Source organism: Porites lutea, chromosome 1, assembly GCF_958299795.1.
Source record: "Porites lutea chromosome 1, jaPorLute2.1, whole genome shotgun sequence".
Taxonomy (NCBI): domain Eukaryota; kingdom Metazoa; phylum Cnidaria; class Anthozoa; order Scleractinia; family Poritidae; genus Porites; species Porites lutea.
Window position 1 is genome coordinate 18,346,336 of NC_133201.1, and position 21,350 is coordinate 18,367,685.

General features: G+C 37.4%; 2 long non-coding RNA genes across 4 annotated transcripts; one reads left to right on the top strand and one right to left on the bottom strand.

The window, feature by feature from the left end:
- The first annotated feature begins 10,907 nt into the window (after positions 1-10,907).
- Positions 10,908-12,985, top strand: LOC140935835 (uncharacterized). Its single transcript, XR_012165266.1, has 2 exons — positions 10,908-11,019; positions 12,795-12,985. It is a non-coding gene; the product is annotated as an uncharacterized lncRNA (long non-coding RNA).
- Positions 12,914-15,617, bottom strand: LOC140935825 (uncharacterized). Of its 3 annotated transcripts, none has more exons than XR_012165265.1 (3): positions 15,342-15,617; positions 14,533-14,629; positions 12,914-13,257 (listed from the first exon to the last, which is right to left on the bottom strand). It is a non-coding gene; the product is annotated as an uncharacterized lncRNA (long non-coding RNA). The 3 variants fall into 3 exon arrangements; XR_012165263.1 differs by having other exon boundaries at positions 12,914-13,240; positions 15,342-15,616; XR_012165264.1 differs by lacking the exon at positions 12,914-13,257 and adding an exon at positions 14,351-14,401 and having other exon boundaries at positions 15,342-15,616.
- Between the last annotated feature and the right edge of the window lie 5,733 nt (positions 15,618-21,350).

Here is a 21,350-nt window from a genome sequence, read left to right on the forward strand (position 1 = left end):
AGTTTCAGGTACATTTGCTCTTGTTAGTGTCCACTTAAGACAGCGGTTAGCTTGTTCCAGGCTCCGAGATGGTTGGGTCCGTGAGAAAGCGCGAATGCGAAAATCAAACGGGAGGTAACCTCCTTTTTCCAGATTATGCGCTCATCATTTTCGTGCGCCTTTCACTTACGCGTTATCCCTACCATCTGATAGTGCAATGATCTGAGAGCCTGGAAGAGGCTAGACAGTGAGTGATCCGCCTTCATGATGAAGGTTTTTCTTTAATGAAAAACAAGCCCGTTTGCGGTTTTTAATAAAGATTTTATTGCAATTTGTTCTGAATAACCTTTAAAAATTTGTTGAAAACGTAGATCAGAAACTATGGTCGTGTAATCTTGTCGGGTTGAAAGTGGTTCTTTGCAGTCAATGAAGTAACTAACAACTGATACAACTTGGCAATAAAAAAGACCAAAAACAGCTAACGTCGCTTTTGTCGAATTGGTATCCGCATTTGACATGAAGTGACGTATACCTTAATGGCACATCTTTTGTTTCTAATTCTGGTGTGGTGTTCTAGTCACCAATAAAGTGACTGGTTTTGAGCAAAATACAAATTGCCTTTTGGAGTCCTTTTTTAAACATGTTTCACCTATATTGAAACGTGGTTTCTATTATAACAGGAGACTCTCTTCCTACCACACTGACTACTGCCTGTGTACGGTCGCTAGATTCCAGAATTATTCTCTTTTGATTTGAGCCATCATTCGGCAAAAAATGGTTAATTCTGAGGTCACTAACAAAGCAACATGAAACTCCTCAGTCATGAAATTGCATGTAGAAGTGATGCAAGGGACTCCTTAACGAAAATAAATTGGGTAATTGCTGGGTTGGAAATTGCAGATTTTCAGCTTTCACGTAGGGTGCGAAAGACGGAAAGAATGACATTTAATATTCATTCTTGTAAAGGTGTTGCTCAGGTTTGTGCGCAAAGAAGCACCTGCATAAAAAATCTAAAACTCCGTCAGACTGTGTTGGATCGAGTATGGTCTTCTTTGGGGATCCAAAAAAGCATAAGCCACTCTAAAGGAGCTGAGCAACAAAATTCATTCCACCAAATTGAGAGAAACATTAAAGATAACCCCTCAAAACATTAAAAGAAGGTACAATTAACAAGGCAAATGTAAAAGAATGCTCGCATGGACAAAGTTTAAGAAGATTGAAACGGATTGCAATTCTGGGTTTTTAAAACTAATTAGCCCTACAGTTATTAAAAGTTGTTTGCAACGTTTGATATAATGCTTAGACTGCATAATGTTTGACAAGAAATTGTAAGTTTATCATTTACAAGTGATTTCTTTGCTAACGTTAAGTTTCATAGCGCATTAACACAATGAACTAGAGTCTCCTCTCCTTAAGAAAACCCAGTGAAAAAAAAACAAAACAACAACTCGTCAGGTTTATCAAACTTTTTGGTACGTTTGTAGCCGCCCACGGCTTACTGCACCACAACAACGTGACATTCTCTAATGCAACGTTTTATGGGGTGTTAACCCGTAAGCTGAACATTCGTTAAGGAATTCTACTCTTGGTAAAGTCACCTGCATTTGACATATTGAACAATCTGGAAAAATCCGGTGACAATTCGATGTTTGAAAGGATGCGAAAATCATCTTATTGGTAACTCGTTGCTACTGTCGCCTTTGTGATTGCTAAGCGATTGCAAAGCCGCTTGTGATCACTTTAAACAATCAAAATGCTGTTTGAAATCATTTCACGACCATTATGTGATGCTTTCTATTTTTACTATTATCAGAGCTGGAGGAGAGGATTCAGCGTTTTCTAATGCAAGCATAATTCATCAGCTTCGTGAGCAAGTATCGCAGTTGCAAGCGATTGTACAAGAGAAGGAAGAAAACGAGAAGGCAGCAGCGCAGAAACTAGTGATGTACCAGAATCAACTGCACGCCAAAAACAATGAAGTTGCTACTTTAAAGGACCAATTACAGGCACAGGTTTGTCCTAAATATTGCCAGTGGAGATACTCTCCATGATGCCTATACGGGGAGGCCCCGCCCAAAAGGGGTACCTTTTTCAGGCTTCGGGTATATGTATAGAGTAAGGATTTCGTGAGTTGAAGTATATGAAAGGGTAGGGAAAATCGTCTTTTTTATAGGTGTTCAGAAGGGGTTTTAACTTGAATATTTCTAGCCGACGCATCTTACGGCCATATCAATTTAATTTATTAAACGCTAGGCAAGAAGACTAACTGATAGTAGGTATGAGATAGGGGTACCATTTGTCAATGGAATGTAACTGATAGTAGGTATGAGATAGGGGTACCATTTATCAATGGAATGTAACTGATAGTAGGTATGAGATAGGGGTACCATTTGTCAATGGAATGTAACTGATAGTAGGTATGAGATAGGGGTACCATTTGTCAATGGAATGTAACTGATAGTAGGTATGAGATAGGGGTACCATTTGTCAATGGAAGGTAACTGATAGTAGGTATGAGATAGGGGTACCATTTGTCAATGGAATGTAACTGATAGTAGGTATGAGATAGGGGTACCATTTGTCAATGGAATGTAACTGATAGTAGGTATGAGATAGGGGTACCATTTGTCAATGGAAGGTAACTGATAGTAGGTATGAGATAGGGGTACCATTTGTCAATGGAAGGTAACTGATAGTAGGTATGAGATAGGGGTACCATTTGTCAATGGAATGTAACTGATAGTAGGTATGAGATAGGGGTACCATTTGTCAATGGAATGTAACTGATAGTAGGTATGAGATAGGGGTACCATTTGTCAATGGAAGGTAACTGATAGTAGGTATGAGATAGGGGTACCATTTGTCAATGGAAGGTAACTGATAGTAGGTATGAGATAGGGGTACCATTTGTCAATGGAATGTAACTGATAGTAGGTATGAGATAGGGGTACCATTTGTCAATGGAAGGTAACTGATAGTAGGTATGAGATAGGGGTACCATTTGTCAATGGAATGTAACTGATAGTAGGTATGAGATAGGGGTACCATTTGTCAATGGAAGGTAACTGATAGTAGGTATGAGATAGGGGTACCATTGGTCAATGGAAGGTAACTGATAGAAGGTATGAGATAGGGGTACCATTTGTCAATGGAAGGTAACTGATAGTAGGTATGAGATAGGGGTACCATTTGTCAATGGAAGGTAACTAATAGTAGGTATGAGATAGGGGTACCATTGGTCAATGGAAGGTAACTGATAGTAGGTATGAGATAGGGGTACTACTTCTCAATGGAAGGTAACTGATAGTAGGTATGAGATAGGGGTACCATTTGTCAATGGAAGGTAACTGATAGTAGGTATGAGATAGGGGTACCATTGGTCAATGGAAGGTAACTGATAGTAGGTATGAGATAGGGGTACCATTTGTCAATGGAAGGTAACTGATAGTAGGTATGAGATAGGGGTACCATTTGTCAATGGAAGGTAACTGATAGTAGGTATGAGATAGGGGTACCATTTGTCAATGGAAGGTAACTGATAGTAGGTATGAGATAGGGGTACCATTTCTCAATGGAAGGTAACTGATAGTAGGTATGAGATAGGGGTACCATTGGTCAATGGAAGGTAACTGATAGTAGGTATGAGATAGGGGTACCATTTGTCAATGGAAGGTAACTGATAGTAGGTATGAGATAGGGGTACCATTTGTCAATGGAAGGTAACTGATAGTAGGTATGAGATAGGGGTACCATTTGTCAATGGAAGGTAACTGATAGTAGGTATGAGATAGGGGTACCATTTGTTAATGGAAGGTAACTGATAGTAGGTATGAGATAGGGGTACCATTTGTCAATGGAAGGTATACGAAAAGGACTACCTTTTCTGTCAAAAATGGTATATTAACAGGTAACAGTTTAGATAAGGCCTTTACCTATGGAACGTTGTTGAATCCTGATTATATGAGCTTTGCTTCTACAATTATGAAAAGGCTTTTGAGGGTGTTTTAACTAGCCGGCCGTAAGCAAGATTATAGTTGTTATTATGATTAATAAACATCGTACTTGTTCTCAATGAGAGATGGCAAAAGCACGGTAGAAGAGTATTAATTATAGCTGGAGTGTGGTGAAACAGGGAATGATTACAAGCAGAATGTTTTCAATCTGCGTGTTGCTTCATGTGCTTTAAGCGCCGGCAACCGGAATTTTACTTGAGTTACTATGAAAAACTATAGAGAAAGTAGGCTTACTGCAGTAAATTTAAGGGGGGAATTTTTCAAGGCTTTTTTTTCAATGAAGGAGGAAGGATTAGCAGAGTTGGTTAGTACGCAGCCTTCTGTGCGGGAGGTCCTCAGTACGATTCCCAGGTGTGACCTCAAATCCTTCTTTCGACTTCTTCCCTTTCTGTGAAGCTTTAAATACGCGTAAAACGGATCACTGATGGAGAGAGGTCGGATAAAACGAGCGCACTGACGACCTCAGGGTTGTTAGGGTGGATTTCCACTGTCGCGTAATTTTTATCGTGAGAACGCGCGTAAATAAAATAGAGACAATGTGTGGAAGGTCACGCCTAAACGGAAAAGTTGATCCTTGCTCAACTTTCACGTTTACGCGTGGCCTTTCATACATGTCTCTATTTCATTTACGCGCATAAATTTTACGTCCGTTCACACGGAAACATTACGCGACAGTGGAAATCAACCCTTAGTCAAGTGACTATTTCGAGCTACCGACATAAAATAAGGACTCTTTACCTTTACCTGTTACTGTTTATTGGGGCGCTTGTTTATGTATTTTGATTTCCTGAAGGAAGTTTTCTTCGACAACTTGGAAAACGTTCTATTTTAAATAGAGTTTCACTGTAAAAGCTTATGGAAGTTGGATATTTTTGGTTATTATTCACAGCCTAAGGCTTCCGCTTGGGTTAAAACGGACCCAAACGCAACCACAAACAAGATCGCATCGTTGCGCACTGACATCGCTGAGAAGGAGCGAAGAATTGCTCAACTATCCAACGAAAATGAAAAGCTTAACAAGCAAAAAATGCAGTCCACGACACTGCTGAACGGGTTACAGAGAGAAAACTCTGCAAAGGACGCCTTAGTGCATCAGGCGAAGAGAGAGATTGGAAAACTTAAGAAGGAACTACGTGAAAAGGATTCAACAATTTCCACCATGTCGACGAAGGTTAGGTATAATACACGAAAACTAACGTTGCCTTAACCTCAAAGATAATTTTAAACGTAGCCTGCGAGTACAGCTTTCTCTCAACACTCCCCCTTCGTTGTGAGGTTTCGAGAGGCGCCCTCAGCTACGTGGAAAAGGCAGTAGCAAGCTCTCCATTTCTGGAGGTAACGAAGCCAGCCTCAAGGGACTCGCGACTCCACCAAATGGCCATGGAGAGTTTGTTCGCAGGGTACGACGTGAAACGATTACTTTTTCCGCGTTACACGTTCGGCTGTATCGAGGGTCACCAATAGGTTTTTTTTTTGGGATCCGGAATTTCCCTTATTTGAATCTCGGGATTCGGGAGTTGCCTTATTTGAGGGCCGGGATTCGGAATTTTAAAGCAAAATGGAGCTGAGATGTGCACGGGATGCTAGTCTCCCTCGCAGCCGTTTTAGTGTCGTCAGACAACGTTCCTAGTGGAGGCAAAATCCTTTCTCAGGTTAAACCATAAGAGTTAATGCAAAGATCTGTGTAGCCTACGTGGCAGGCGCTATATCCCCTACCCCTTTCGACGCCTGCTACGTAGGTTTTGAAATGTGGTGATTTGAGTTCGAATAGACGCCTTTAAACTGCCAACAGCTGTCTAATATGAAACTTTATAAAAAACAGCCTGCGAGCAAGCTTTCTATTTTGTGTGGGGCGAAGCGAGCACGTGTGAGGCAGAGGAAAGTAAAGCCCTCGTTTCTTTCTTCAACCTACTCTCTCGTGTCTCCTGTCGTGTGTCGCTTGCATGTGGCTTCAAACAATGTAACTCCACTGAAAAGCTTGCTCGCATGTAGAGTAACACGGAAGAGTCACTTGTACAATCAGTCGACTACACATAAGGGAGTTTTAGTAGAGGCGTTTTGAGCGACGCACGTCAATCGGACGTCAGGTCATTTCCCTGTTAATGCCCTGACGCCACCAGATTTGTATTGCTAAGTGTTTTAACTCTTATAGAGAAAATTTGCCCAAAAATTAGGGCGAGGCCACTAGCCAAAAGGCAAAAACGCTACTTCCAGTTGACGTGCATCGTTTCAAAATGTCTTTTTTTAAGCTCACTAATGAACCGTTGAAACTAAAGCTACAAGGCAGCTTAAGCAACTACGACGGCGACGGCCACGAAAACATCTCTTAAAAAGTGAATTCGCGTGGCTTTAAACTTTATCGCGCTTATTCCATCTCGTTCAATTCGTCAAATATTGACAAATTTTCCAAGAGTTGAACTCTAAAAGACTGTATTGAAGTTCAGAGAAAGAAAAAGAAGGTCGTTGTCTTGTGTTCACGTCCTCCACAAAATGTGAAATCAGGAAGTTTCACGTCGTAGTCGTGCAGTGACGGGAAAGAAATGTACAAAAAAGCGTGATGCACGTGCAAAGTTGTTGTTTTGCCAATCCAAACCTATTGCTTTTTTGCTGTTCTCGTTGCCGTCGTCTTTGCTTAAGCTCACTTATATGTCACTAAAAACGACAACGTTCAAAGTGCCCAATCTCCTTTTAACATCCTGTAAAGTATTTTTCACTTAAGGGTTAATGAGGGGCACCCAACGACGGTTTGCTCCTAAATACGTTGAAAACACTTTTTAGGCTATCCAGAGTACTTAAAGATATCTAGAAAAGCATTCTAAGCGGCGTTGTAAAATTTGTATATGTTCGGTCATCCTAGGGAAACTTGAGTCTTTTCGAAATTACAAGGGCTTGAATATTATTTTCCCGAAATTTTCGATGAAATTTGACGTATTACGAAAGTGATACATTTTCTTATTGATCTCTCCGTCACATTTTTGAATCGGAAAATTCTGGGTCTCCTTTTTTCTATGAAAAATAACCTAACTTGGGAAGTAAAATGCGAAAACTAATCTTCAGAAAATCGTCGGGAATTTATTAGATAAGCTTCGAAAATTGTTGATGAATGGAACGGTCGTCTAGAAATTTGTATCCGTCGTCCAAGTGACTGATAGAAAATTCTAGGGAATAGTTGCTTTTCCGAACAAATATTTTAAAGAAAACAGTCGTTGGGTGCCCCTGGGTTAATAAATATGTACAAACTGTATGTAACGTTCAAGCTTTCTTTCTCTTATTTTCAGCTGGGAAGGCAGAAGGCCGCTAAAGAAGTGGAGAAAGAGGCACAAAAATTAGAACAAGAGCTTTATGCAACAAAAGGGGTAAGAATTGAGTGATCTGTTATAAAGGTCTTCCCATCTGAAACATCACCTTTTTTTATTTTAGAGTTCTGGGTTTAACACCTTGTAATCGGTCTTATAATTAGTAAACAGCCAGTACATTGGTACAGTTTCCATCGTGTTTCATTTTCTATTATGTGGCATAATGGTTAAGGATGTACTAAATAATTAGTTAATTTAACTATCTTAACCATTTTTCTAAGAGCCTGTTTACAGGGAGGTGGGGGACCCAAGGCAGGTGAGGTAACCCGCCTGTCCATATAATCTCTCATTTTAATTTGATCACGTCTACATGATGGGTGGGGTGACCCGCCACATGTTACCACACCTACCTGGGGTCCCCCACCTCCGTGTAAACAGGCTCTAAATCATATGCTTCTCTTCATTGAAATTGCGCCCGCAGTAACATATTAAATTCCCTTTTCAAACGTTACCAAGGACCTGTCATTTGGTTAGTAGTCAGTAGTGAGCTCAGAAACTTGACAAGCCTCAAAACATTCAAGAAACATATACGCGGTGTGGACCTTTCTAGCCATATAGATAATAATAGTAACTGCTGTGACTTGTGTAAATTCAGAGTCATGAACATTTGTATATAGTTTTAGGTTTTAGGTAAGATCATTAATTTAAAAGTCATGTAATAGATTAGGGCCAAGTCTTACGAAAGTGTCCCCAATTAGCTGATATAACTGTTGAGCTAAATACATTGACAATAAAACAAAGTTATTATTATTATTCTTAAACGCTTAAAACTTTTTTGTACTTATTTGTTATTACATACATAACGCAACGGAGTGTTAGAGATATGTTAAGCCTATATTTTTCAGATGTTTACAGGATAATTTGGTTGGCTAAATTTCATAGAAATTGGTCAAATATTCGCAGAGTTATGACGCTATGAGGGATTAATTCATGGCAAGCCTTACATAACTCTAATCAACAATGTTTTTGTACAAAGTTACATGTAATAAGTAAAGCCAAGACAATTAAGTATCCTTTTATCGTCATTGTTAACACGTTTTACCCGAAGGCTATTGATAAACTCACATTCCTTTCTGTCCAGTTCATTCTCGTAAGCCGCCATTTTGTTTTCGTGCACAGTAATTTTTAGGGAGTTATTATAACTCCAAAAATGGAGTAAAAATTTTAGGTACAGGATAAACCCTTTTTGGGGGGTTTCTTTAACTCCAAATCTGGGTGATTTTTACTCCTGAAAAAGAGTTCTTTGAACTCCTTTTTGGAGTTAAAATAACTCCGAAAAAAATAACTCTACTGTAAGGTGTTAAATTAACCCCACTAGAGCAGTTATTATAACTCCTTGAAAATTACGGTTGCTATTAAGCTTCCGAAGTGACTGTATTACGCTTGCAAATGCGTGCAGCGAGCGTGCAGCAGGAAGTTCGTTTACTTGTTTACTTAGTGTAATGGATTCGGCTTTTGAGCTTTTGTGTTGTTGATACATCTTCATGTTTTAAAAACAAAACGAGACAAATGTCCTTTTAGGAATGTCAATAAACTGAATAGTTATGTTTCCCTATAGTTTCTTAGTTAATACCAAAGAAGTCTGGATTGTCCAAAATTAAGTTTTATCACAAATTAAATATCCTTGTGTCTATTAATGCTCTTGTCTGTCGCAAAATGTCTGTTTTTTTTTTCTCATTCCGTTGTCTTTAATGGGGTCATAATTCGTTCTATATTGTCTAAATGTCTAGGTTTGATCTGATCTGAGCGGCTGACAGGTTTTCAGAGTCCGTTGAAGTCCAATGAATGTCAAGCCACTTGAAAAAAACGTGTAAATTTTCTGCACAGAGCCACGCAATATTTTAGGTTTATCGGGAAAGTCACACTTTCAATTTTTGCGGAAAGTGAAGCGTTCAAGTTTCCATGAAAGCGGCTACTGGAAGAAGCTAATACCAACAGTAATCACAGTTTTATTTCGTTGTAGTTATACATGTAATAATTTCAATGCATGCTTGTATTGCAAGCTCGTTAGCGCAGGTAATTCCTTGTAACTAATTGTTCGTTTAAGTAGCTTTTTCTTTTTCTGCCGGTTTTTCATGCATTAAGTTTAGCCTCAGGATTATTTGTAAACGGCTTGCTTTGGCAGTTCATTGAGATATATCATTTGTGCAGCGTTGCCCAAGCCTGTATTCAAACAGAGCGTCGACTCTTGTCTGTTCCTGTGAATGAGAGTACCAATTATGTTATTTTAATTCTTTGATTTCTTTTTTTGCCCTTTTCAGAAACTTCAAACCACAGAGAAGCAATTGAAGGAAAGGATTAAAACCATCGCTGATTTAGAACACAAGTTAGAGAAGATGAGAGATCATCTCAGCGAAGGAAGACAGGTTAGTTGCCATAGCACCTAGACCTGAATATCCCGGATGTTGTGCCTGAATCAGAGCAAGTCCAACCACATTGCGGAAGTTCATAATATTACCAAATTTTATAATTCTCCAAGCAGGAGTCGAACCCATGACTTTCTGGTTATTGCCTTTTTATAGGAAATTAACGACGCACGAATTTAAGTCGCGTTAATTTTTTGAAACGTTAATTTTCCCGCCGTTAATGTGGAGCTTTGATTTCCACGATCATAAAGGGGCTGTGTCACGGCTGTCCAGTTCACTTTGTCAATATCTAGTGCCAATTATGCGTTCTTATTTGCTATGGAACTTACAGCTGAACTTAACGTTATCGGAGAAATTACTCGTAAATGACAAAATCCCACGCATTATAGTAAACGCTAAAAACCACAAAAATGAATCTTCTTCAAGTTTGTCCATCTGTGCCTTCTATTGTATTTGTTTTGTTATATATCTGTCTGGATTTGTTAAAACGTGGCTAAAGAAATTTCAAGTGCATTTTAACTATTTGACATGGGAAGCAGTTAAAAGTCACTAGCTGAAGCTAAACAATGACAGCATTATTGCTGGCAATAGACGGTAAAGTTCTGTCACAGAAGTAACAGGATTTTGCGATGAAATAAACAACATTTGAAACGTTCAGAAATTAGTCAGCCAAACGGTGAGGCCCACAGCTCAGTGTCGGCCGAAAACAGATTAAGAATCCACAATCTTTGAGCACAGAATAGGCTTTCTAAGACAAAATCACCTAAACTAAACACTCACGAAGCGTTTTTATGCTTGACACAAAGTATTCTAGTAACACCAGCTCAACCGCACATACCTGAGATTTGTCTGTCAACACTTTCGGTAAATCACACTATGAATGACTTTCGCGGCAATCACAACACTTCCCAAAACCACTCATAATATTTCCACACTTAACACGGGCGAAACATCGTCAAATTACTCCGTAAAACTCTCGCTTTCTCCACATAAATCGTCACATGGAACATTTCTCGACTCACTGACAGTCGATTTATTCAAGATCCCGGATGTAAACCAGCGGTTGAAAAGGAGACATACAGCCCCCGCCTTTTGCACAATTTTTACTGGGCTGCCTGTGCGCCCAGTCATAAAATGGTCGTGACTAGAATGGATACTCCAAAATCAGGTATCCGCTCGGAGACTGGAACTGAATAAAATTAGTTTTCGGCAAATCGCTCCGACTCTTGGTATAAGTATACAAAGACTGAAGAAGGCTAAGATGAGAATGGTTACTCCAAAATATGGATCAAAGCCTACATAGAGGTTAGTTGTTTTTCACGTTCTTTGTAAGAATTTAGTACAAGGAGCAAACAATGTCTGTTTAATTACAGTACCACTACCGCGACTGCCGTGTAAAGCTTATTCATAGCAAGTATCTGTTTGGATAGCTCAGAATAAGGTAGATACTTCAGAATAAGAATGGCTTAAATATGGAAGTTTTGGCCATCTGGATTATTATTACTGAACTTCCCAATATAAAAATGATTGTTACGTTTACAAAGAGGGTACAAATACAGTCAACCATTGTGTAATTATGGCTCAGTTAATTCGAAGCTTGCTTGTAGGATAGCAGCCCGGTGTAAGGTGGGGGGGGGGGGGGGGGCGTGGGAGGGGTACTCGACCAATATTTGGGTGTAGGTGAGCCGCGGAGGGTTTGAAACCCATACCCTCTTTAGGATAACACCCTCAACTTTAGTACCCAGATAGGACAACTCCCTCAGATGGGGACAAGGTTATTTAGCACACCTGTCAACTTGTACTTATCTTGTTTAGACAAGGGTGCCAAGAACAATAACATTTATATTTATTCCAGTAAATGCTTTGGGTGATGACGTACTAAATATCTGCAAACATTTGCACTAAGACGCAATCGATCATGCATGAAACACCCTGTTTATAATTAGAACAGACTCGCACAAATCATGCACACTGTTTAGGACAGACTTGCAGGAAATTGTATACCCTGTTTAGGACAGACTTGTGCCAAACTATATACCCTGTTCAGGACAGAGAGGACGAAAACCATACCCTGTCCAGCGGCACATCCCCATGGAGGCCATATAAGGGAGTGCCCCCCTCCCCCCAAGGGATAGCAGACAGTTGTTCAATTTATGGCTCAACATAAACTATTTCTGTTTTCATATATACTATTGTTGATTTTTTTTTCACTTTTAAGTGGAAAGTTGCTGTTTAGTTTAGTGTGAGAAGAATGGGTACTTTTTAATTATGAGATTATAAAAACCAATTGAAAGTGACCCTCACAACCTGTGGGATACTCGGGTCAACCTTTTGGTGCGCTGGGTATCTGGTACAATTAGCCAACCAGAACCCAAATCCTTTTACAGTCTTTTCTATGACCAAAAGGCCCAATGTTAGCTACTTTTGGCAAATGTAAACTATGTGATTCCAAGTTAGTCATTTTGTATTCCTGAATCTGCTGTATGAACCTTCGTAATTTCCAGTCACATTGAAGGTGTTGAAAATGCAGCCCCTTTATTGTCCATCCTGTCATGAAATGTTGCCCCATCCACAGGTAGCCCAAAATCTGAAAGAGTTTGTTGGACTTTGAATTTATAAGAGAATGTATGACAATAAACAAAATACGTCCTAAATTCCATTTTTTGACAAAAATAGAAATGAGAATGACTTACCTTGTGTTTTTGTTTTGTTAAGCTAAAACGGCCTGGATATACCCTACTTCAATAATTATTATTTATTTATCAGTATTTTAGTTATTCATTTTGATATTAGGCAGGTACCACAAGGAAATGATTTGGTTGTTCCTTTTTAATTTAGATGATAGATAACTTTGTAGGTGATAATTATGATAATTAACTGAACTGGGGGCCTTTCTCTGCTACCAAAAGAAAATCTTTAACTTTTAAAACAAAAGGGTCAAGGCTTCTTTGCTGAATTAAGGCACTGTATCGTGGAACACAGTGCTTTTTAGAATTACCGCCAAAGTAGCAGCTTTATTTCCTGAAAGAATGATTATAATGGAAGCTTTATTTAATGCATGGCTAATTTCAAATTTTCAGGTGACTTTCCACCCCAGGTATAGAGGGTACATAAAAGCACATTGTGGAAGTGGAGAAAGAGTAAGAGTAAAGTAAAGCAGAGGAAAGAATTATGGGAAAAGGAAGAAATGAAAAAATGGTTGTAGAATTGTAAACAAACAACTTTATTTTTATAAAAGTAATAAACAATTTTTTTTACACATTTTATCAAATTCTTAGAGTGGTTTGTTTGTGGTTTTGAGAATTTTATTAACCAAATGGTCAAGCTACCCAGACATGCAACTGAGCAGCCAACTGCTTGGCCTCAATGAAAATTGTTTTTTTTTTTTTTCATTTTATTTGCTTTTTCTCTTGAAGCCTTCTCCAATTTTCTTCATTTCTTCATTTTTCTCCAACTGGTTTCTCTGTTCCTCACAAGCACTTGACTTCAACACCCCCCGGACCTCCAACTCCTCCTCCTGTTACAGCTGCAACATGGATATACCTGCATGATCATTTTTATTCCATTTTAAATTTATGATAAGCTCACCATACTGAGTGAAAAACAAAAAAATAGCCCATAACCAGCTTAATGCTGAAGGTCTTGTCTCATCAGGAGCTCAGAAGGCAATCAAGGAAATAGGTAGTAGGTCACAGGGAGGGGAAGGAAAACACCTTTCCCCCCTCCCCCCTTGAGTGGAGGAAGGGGGAAGAAAAAGAAAAAGAATTCATCCCAGAATCAACCGGATCTATTTCCACACTTTACAACACCATGATGGTACCACTTGGCTGAGGACTGTTGTCAGAAAGTTCAGTGTGGAATAGAGTATTGAAGGCAGAGAGTTTTGGTGACAATGAGGCGCCTAGGATTTGAAAAAAAAAACAAAACAAAATACAAGTGCAAAAAAGCAACTATAAATAATTTTGCAAAAATGCTAATATTTAGGATAAATAAATTGAATTGATACTAGAGTTTCTAGTAAATGTAAAAAGAAAGCAGGTGAACATGGGCGGGCTGGCAGAGGCCAGCAGTAGATCTAGGGGAGGTCCCCGGCCCTCCATATTTCTAGATCAAATTGAGGACAACCGTGCCAAGAAAATTCTTTTCTAGATTGAGCTCCTCCATACCTTAAGGTTTAAGGTCTGGTGAGAATCCTCCCCCCCTGCCCCCCCCCCCCCCTCTTCTTATCTGAAGGTTCTGATCTGCCACTGTAGGCTCCAGGTCCTATATCAGAGCTATACAGAGACACTACACTAATACAATCTGCAGGACCATTTTTTTTTTTAGAAACTTGCGCATATGTCTGCCTGCGCTTGTAATAGTGATCACCAAGCTACAAGAAGTATGACCTGAAGTAAATTAGGGACCTGTCATTTATTAGAGGTGGGGCAGGGCTGGTGCAATTCTTTTTTCCAGGTGAATTTTTTTTATGCCCTCCCCCAATTTCCTGCAGAAAAAAATGTAACCCTCCCCCTTGTACGGCCCAAAATAGTTATGACCCTCCCCACGCTAAAAGATATGACAGAGATTATTAAAAGAGATTAACTTTTACCTTGTGATGAAGGGAGGCGCCAATCAGACATTCAGGAACAGGTATGTAAGATCACCTCATGCATTGAAGCAATATTGAGCACGAACAATCCTGGTGCTGCTGGAAAATTTTACACGACCGATTATGCTCTTGTCCCAGCTGATTAGTTAATACTGAGGGCGAACATTATGAAGCTCAGTGAGTTACTAGAGAACATATCAGATATGGATAGACGCATTAAAGCTCACGTTAACACCCTGTTTCACTCAAAGACTGGTAATTTTATACGAGGAGAAGAGTATTCTAAATCGTTTGATGAAGCTGTTATTACAAGGCTTGATGAAGCTAAAAAAAGAGTATATAAACAGTGAATTGAAATATCTTAATGAGGAACTTGATCAATGCAAAGACATGTTTCGCAGTGTGTTGCTGTTGAAAAACAAATCAAGAAAAAGACGTACATGTAGGGTTGTTGGGTAGTTCAGGTTGATCATTAAGAAAGTTTAAAATGCTTACTGTGCAAGGGACTTGTTTGTTAAATAATATATTGAATTTGTTGATTTATTTTTATTTTAAGTGAACAGCAATGTTTGCTAAAAATGGTATGGCCCTCCCCAAAGCCCAGCTTAAATTTTTGGTGACCCTCCCCTTTTTGGCTACATAAAATTTAAAGACCCTCCCCCCGATTGCACCAGCCCTCCCCCGCCTCTAATAAATGACAGGTCCCTTATGTGTTTTTTACTATTGTTAACACTTGGAATCAACTAACCCATAAAATTACAAGATGGTTAACTGACCTTAACTGTATTTGTACCCTCTTTGTAAACATAACAATCATGCTTGTATTGGGAAGTTCAGTAGTAATAATCCAGATGGCCAAAACTTCCATATTTTGGCCATTCTTATTCTGAAGTATCCACCTTATTCTGAGCTATCCAAACAGATACTTTGCTATGAATAAGCTTTACGCGGCAGTCGCGGTAGTGGTACTGTAATTAAACAGACATTGTTTGCTCCTTGCACTAAATTCTTACAAAGAACGTGAAAAACAACTAACCTCTATGTAGGCTTTGATCCATATTTTGGAGTAACCATTCTCATCTTAGCCTTCTTCAGTCTTTGTATACTTAACTCAAGAGTCGGAGCGATTTGCCGAAAACTAATTTTATTCAGTTCCAGTCTCCGAGCGGATACCTGATTTTGGAGTATCCATTCTAGTCACGACCGTCATAAAATGGGCTTTCGGTCGTCGGTGTCAAAAAGTGGTCTCCCGGGGGAGGGAAGACACGAGGGTCTGGTACCGAGAAACGATGTTCTCACAAATGGTTTCATATGAGTTTCTCTTGCACGAACCCTAGCTTGTACGGATACTTTTTGTACCTCGTCTGCGCCCCCCCTGAAAAATCCACAAAGCGTTGCGAACCTGAAGAAGGCTATTTGCGTTGTTCGAAGCGATTCGATCATGGGAGTCACTCTATAATTTTTTTATTGTTCGAGTTTAAGTCAGTTAGATGATGTTGGCGCTGGGAAACTCAGAGAAATGCTCGCGTTGCATTCAAACCGACACGCCGTTCACGGTAGGTTCACACTAAAAGATGACTTTGAGCGTCAGGTTTGGAACGCCGTGGCCGCTTCGTGAACTCAAAGAGAGAATTATCGATCGATGTAGTACATGAGCAATTAAGAAGCACAATTTATGAGCAAGGTATTTCACCAGTTGACGACTCTATGGCTGAAGACTTGATTGTAAGCCTTCGTAGTCAGTGAAGCGAACAACTCAGTTGCCGATGAATGGCACTACGCACGTCTATGAGCGAGGGACGTGACAACTTTGCCATGTTAGAAGACTGGCTTTTCCTTTAAATATTTCCTTCTATTTAATGCAACACACGCCACTTTTGAGGTCTAACTTTCGGATACTGAGGATAAAGAAGACACGGACAAAAATAGGGACTCTGAGAATTTCGCGCACTATGCACAAGTTTAGAGCTTCACCGGAACATCCCATCCGGGAGCTTCACAGAGAGCGACTTGAGGAAAATAGGAGCTATTACTGACAAGGTTTGGTGACTGAGTAGAGCATACAAGTGTAGCCCACGTCGAGGTTTCAGGGGGTTTGCTTTTGTTTGTATTTGTATCTTGCTAAGCTTTTATCATTAAATTTGTACATGATCTTGTGATCACAATTCTGTGTTTTCGCCCATTCAGCAAGCACACTATATTGATGTCAGCATTAGCGAGTTTCAGAAACATGCCTTTGAAAGTTTTTTAGCTCTCGTGATGTTTCTTAATATTTCTTTTACCATTTTATGAAGATGTTAACTGAGGTCACCGCAAAATGGAAACTTAAAAAAGCGTATAATCCATTTATCTCGAAACATAACACACGTGACTTATACGACCTTTATTTTCGTAAAGGTGTTTTGAATACGAACGAACACAGTCAATGTGAGGGGCAAAAACAGCATTAATATAAATGAACCATAGGGTTTTAACTAATATGAGGGTCAATTATTGTGCATTGAGATGAATCGCTTGAAAAGAGAGACTTCGCTTGAAGATGTGATCAGAAGTAAACAAAGGCATAATAGTGCGTCACGTTCAGTCTTTTTAATATCCAAGGAGTCACTGTGAATAGTGTTTCCATATTGTTTAGCTGGCACAAAAACTTCGGACGAGTTATAAAGCGGCATAGTTATCTTCCATGAAGAAAAGTTCGTCTTGGGTGAGACAAACAGAACTGGAGCGAATTTTTAACTCGCATCGGTATCAGGTAAAAAATATGTTATCGATCGTTTCATCTATTTACATTGTTTGAAGTGCGTGCTGGTGAACGCAACATGCGAGCGAGAAGTCTGTAAACTTTTTTAGGTCTCAAAATGCAAAGGATTTTATTTCTTTAAGTTAGAGAAAAATACCATGAAGAAAATCTTAAAACTGAATATTTTTCTTCTTGTGGAAAAAATAGTGCGTTTTCTTGTAGACTGTGGACCGCAAATTAGGATCGCACTTTTCTCAAGCATGCGAATTCCGAAGTTCAGAAGCCAACCGACGATTGCGTTTTTCGCTGCTGTCAATCATCTTAACGGACCTCTTAGGAAACAAAACTCTACTCCACGGGTTCAAAAGGTCATGGTTTGTGATTTGTGGATTTCGATCCGTTTTGTGTGTTTCTCTGTTTCAAGGTTCGTTGCTTTTGATCGTAATTATGATTGACGGCAGCGATAAACACTATTTGTCTCCATTTTGGTAAATATCCGTGCTATTTAAAACAACTGATCAAGTTAAGATCTACTGCTTACTCCCTACGGGGTACTAATATTTTATCACTTCCTAAGCCGTCTACAACCACATATGGTCTAAATTCCTTTAGCTATTTATCTGTTAAGTACTGGAATTCTCTACCTGATCACTTTAGAAAGACTGTAGATTTTAGTGAATTTAAGCGCAAATTGTTAGTGCACGGTTTTAGTTAATAATACATTAAGTAATATTATATTATATATGTTGTAACTTTTAAAATTAGTTAGGATCGGAGATACTAGCTATGTAAGCTACACTAAAATCCGAGGATAAATAAAGTTTATGTATGTATGTATGTATGTATGTATGTATGTATGTATGTATGTATGTATGTATGTATGTATGTATGTATGTATGTATGTATGTATGTATGTATGTATGTATGTATGTATGTATGTATGTATGTATGTATGTATGTATGTATGTATGTATGTATGTATGTATGTATGTATGTATGTATGTATGTATGTATGTATGTATGTATGTATGTATGTATGTATGTATGTATGTATGTATGTATGTATGTATGTATGTATGTATGTATGTATGTATGTATGTATGTATGTATGTATGTATGTATGTATGTATGTATGTATGTATGTATGTATGTATGTATGTATGTATGTATGTATGTATGTATGTATGTATGTATGTATGTATGTATGTATGTATGTATGTATGTATGTATGTATGTATGTATGTATGTATGTATGTATGTATGTATGTATGTATGTATGTATGTATGTATGTATGTATGTATGTATGTATGTATGTATGTATGTATGTATGTATGTATGTATGTATGTATGTATGTATGTATGTATGTATGTATGTATGTATGTATGTATGTATGTATGTATGTATGTATGTATGTATGTATGTATGTATGTATGTATGTATGTATGTATGTATGTATGTATGTATGTATGTATGTATGTATGTATGTATGTATGTATGTATGTATGTATGTATGTATGTATGTATGTATGTATGTATGTATGTATGTATGTATGTATGTATGTATGTATGTATGTATGTATGTATGTATGTATGTATGTATGTATGTATGTATGTATGTATGTATGTATGTATGTATGTATGTATGTATGTATGTATGTATGTATGTATGTATGTATGTATGTATGTATGTATGTATGTATGTATGTATGTATGTATGTATGTATGTATGTATGTATGTATGTATGTATGTATGTATGTATGTATGTATGTATGTATGTATGTATGTATGTATGTATGTATGTATGTATGTATGTATGTATGTATGTATGTATGTATGTATGTATGTATGTATGTATGTATGTATGTATGTATGTATGTATGTATGTATGTATGTATGTATGTATGTATGTATGTATGTATGTATGTATGTATGTATGTATGTATGTATGTATGTATGTATGTATGTATGTATGTATGTATGTATGTATGTATGTATGTATGTATGTATGTATGTATGTATGTATGTATGTATGTATGTATGTATGTATGTATGTATGTATGTATGTATGTATGTATGTATGTATGTATGTATGTATGTATGTATGTATGTATGTATGTATGTATGTATGTATGTATGTATGTATGTATGTATGTATGTATGTATGTATGTATGTATGTATGTATGTATGTATGTATGTATGTATGTATGTATGTATGTATGTATGTATGTATGTATGTATGTATGTATGTATGTATGTATGTATGTATGTATGTATGTATGTATGTATGTATGTATGTATGTATGTATGTATGTATGTATGTATGTATGTATGTATGTATGTATGTATGTATGTATGTATGTATGTATGTATGTATGTATGTATGTATGTATGTATGTATGTATGTATGTATGTATGTATGTATGTATGTATGTATGTATGTATGTATGTATGTATGTATGTATGTATGTATGTATGTATGTATGTATGTATGTATGTATGTATGTATGTATGTATGTATGTATGTATGTATGTATGTATGTATGTATGTATGTATGTATGTATGTATGTATGTATGTATGTATGTATGTATGTATGTATGTATGTATGTATGTATGTATGTATGTATGTATGTATGTATGTATGTATGTATGTATGTATGTATGTATGTATGTATGTATGTATGTATGTATGTATGTATGTATGTATGTATGTATGTATGTATGTATGTATGTATGTATGTATGTATGTATGTATGTATGTATGTATGTATGTATGTATGTATGTATGTATGTATGTATGTATGTATGTATGTATGTATGTATGTATGTATGTATGTATGTATGTATGTATGTATGTATGTATGTATGTATGTATGTATGTATGTATGTATGTATGTATGTATGTATGTATGTATGTATGTATGTATGTATGTAATTGTGAAGGTGGCTTTTGAACTTTAGAGTTCGCATGTTTGTGAAAAGCGCAGTAAAGTCTCCGTGCAGTCAGTGAGGACCCTGGATCAGGCGGGATCAATGGGCAGTTAACTGTCTGTTTTAGTATACTTCTGGTTTTCATATAATACAATATTTCTGTCTAGTGTAAATCAGCTCATTATACTCGTAGAACGACAACAATTTTTGTAATTTCCAGTTACGTCACGTTATACTGTCACGCTATATTTACGGGCACAGAGGGATTAGGGGAGGGGTACGTGGAAATAATGCAAATTGTTTCCTGCTTAGAATTAATGGCTAACTTGTCTATTTTTATTCATAGTGGTGGAATTTAAAAGTTATTATACAGCCCCCACTTAAAAATGGTACTCTTTTTTTGGGGTTACGAAAGTCTTTCAAAAGGATACAATGTTTTGAATGAGTTTATGTTTCAGTCTCACTTGAGGTTCTGTCGCATGCAATGGTTGCCGACAAGGTTTTATGGTAGCCTGAGTGTGTATAGCCGCCCCCTCCCCTCAGAAAAAATAGCCCCTTGGCAGCCCAGTTAAAAATCGCCTTTCGGCGATTCTTGTTTAACTAAGTCTTTGGCCTGGTCAGAAATCAGCATGAATTTCCATCTTGCCGAATATTTAATATTGTTTGCCACAATTTTGGCAACTGACAGTTTATTATTATTATTATTATTATTATTATTATTATTATTATTATTATTATTATTACTATTATTATTATTAATATTATTATTTTTCAATACTTTTTATTTTTATTGAAATTTGTTTTGTTACTTACTGACATATTTATTTACTTATTTATTATTTTACTTTCTGCTGTGTATTAATGTTGCTAATTTGTTGTCAATTAAAAAAAATCTTGCTGAATAGATTTCAACCCTAGAACCTACTTTGTGCGGCCAAAGACTTGTTACTATGGCGTACATTTGCGGACAAAAATAATTGAAAATAAAAGACAATTTGAAGTTCAAAAATTAGACTATCCATGTCGAGATCTCGTCCTATGAATTTGAAATCGCAATGAACGCAGTCGAAATAGCATCATTCGAACTTGAAGTTATTTGAACAAGTTGAAACTATAAAGGGAAAACTCGACATCGCGGATGTTGAAGTTCAAATCACCATTCCAACTAAAATGCAAATTACATGATTTGAACTTCAATTCACCTTCTCCACTCTAATAAGCCACTTAATCGTCAACAATGCAACCATAATCTTCCACAAAATTCCAAATGAAACCTTTAATTTGAACTTAAAGTCACGTCACATAAAAAAAAATTATTAGAATTCGAAAAACCAAAATTTTAATTCGAAAGGAAGCGGAAGTAAAAATACA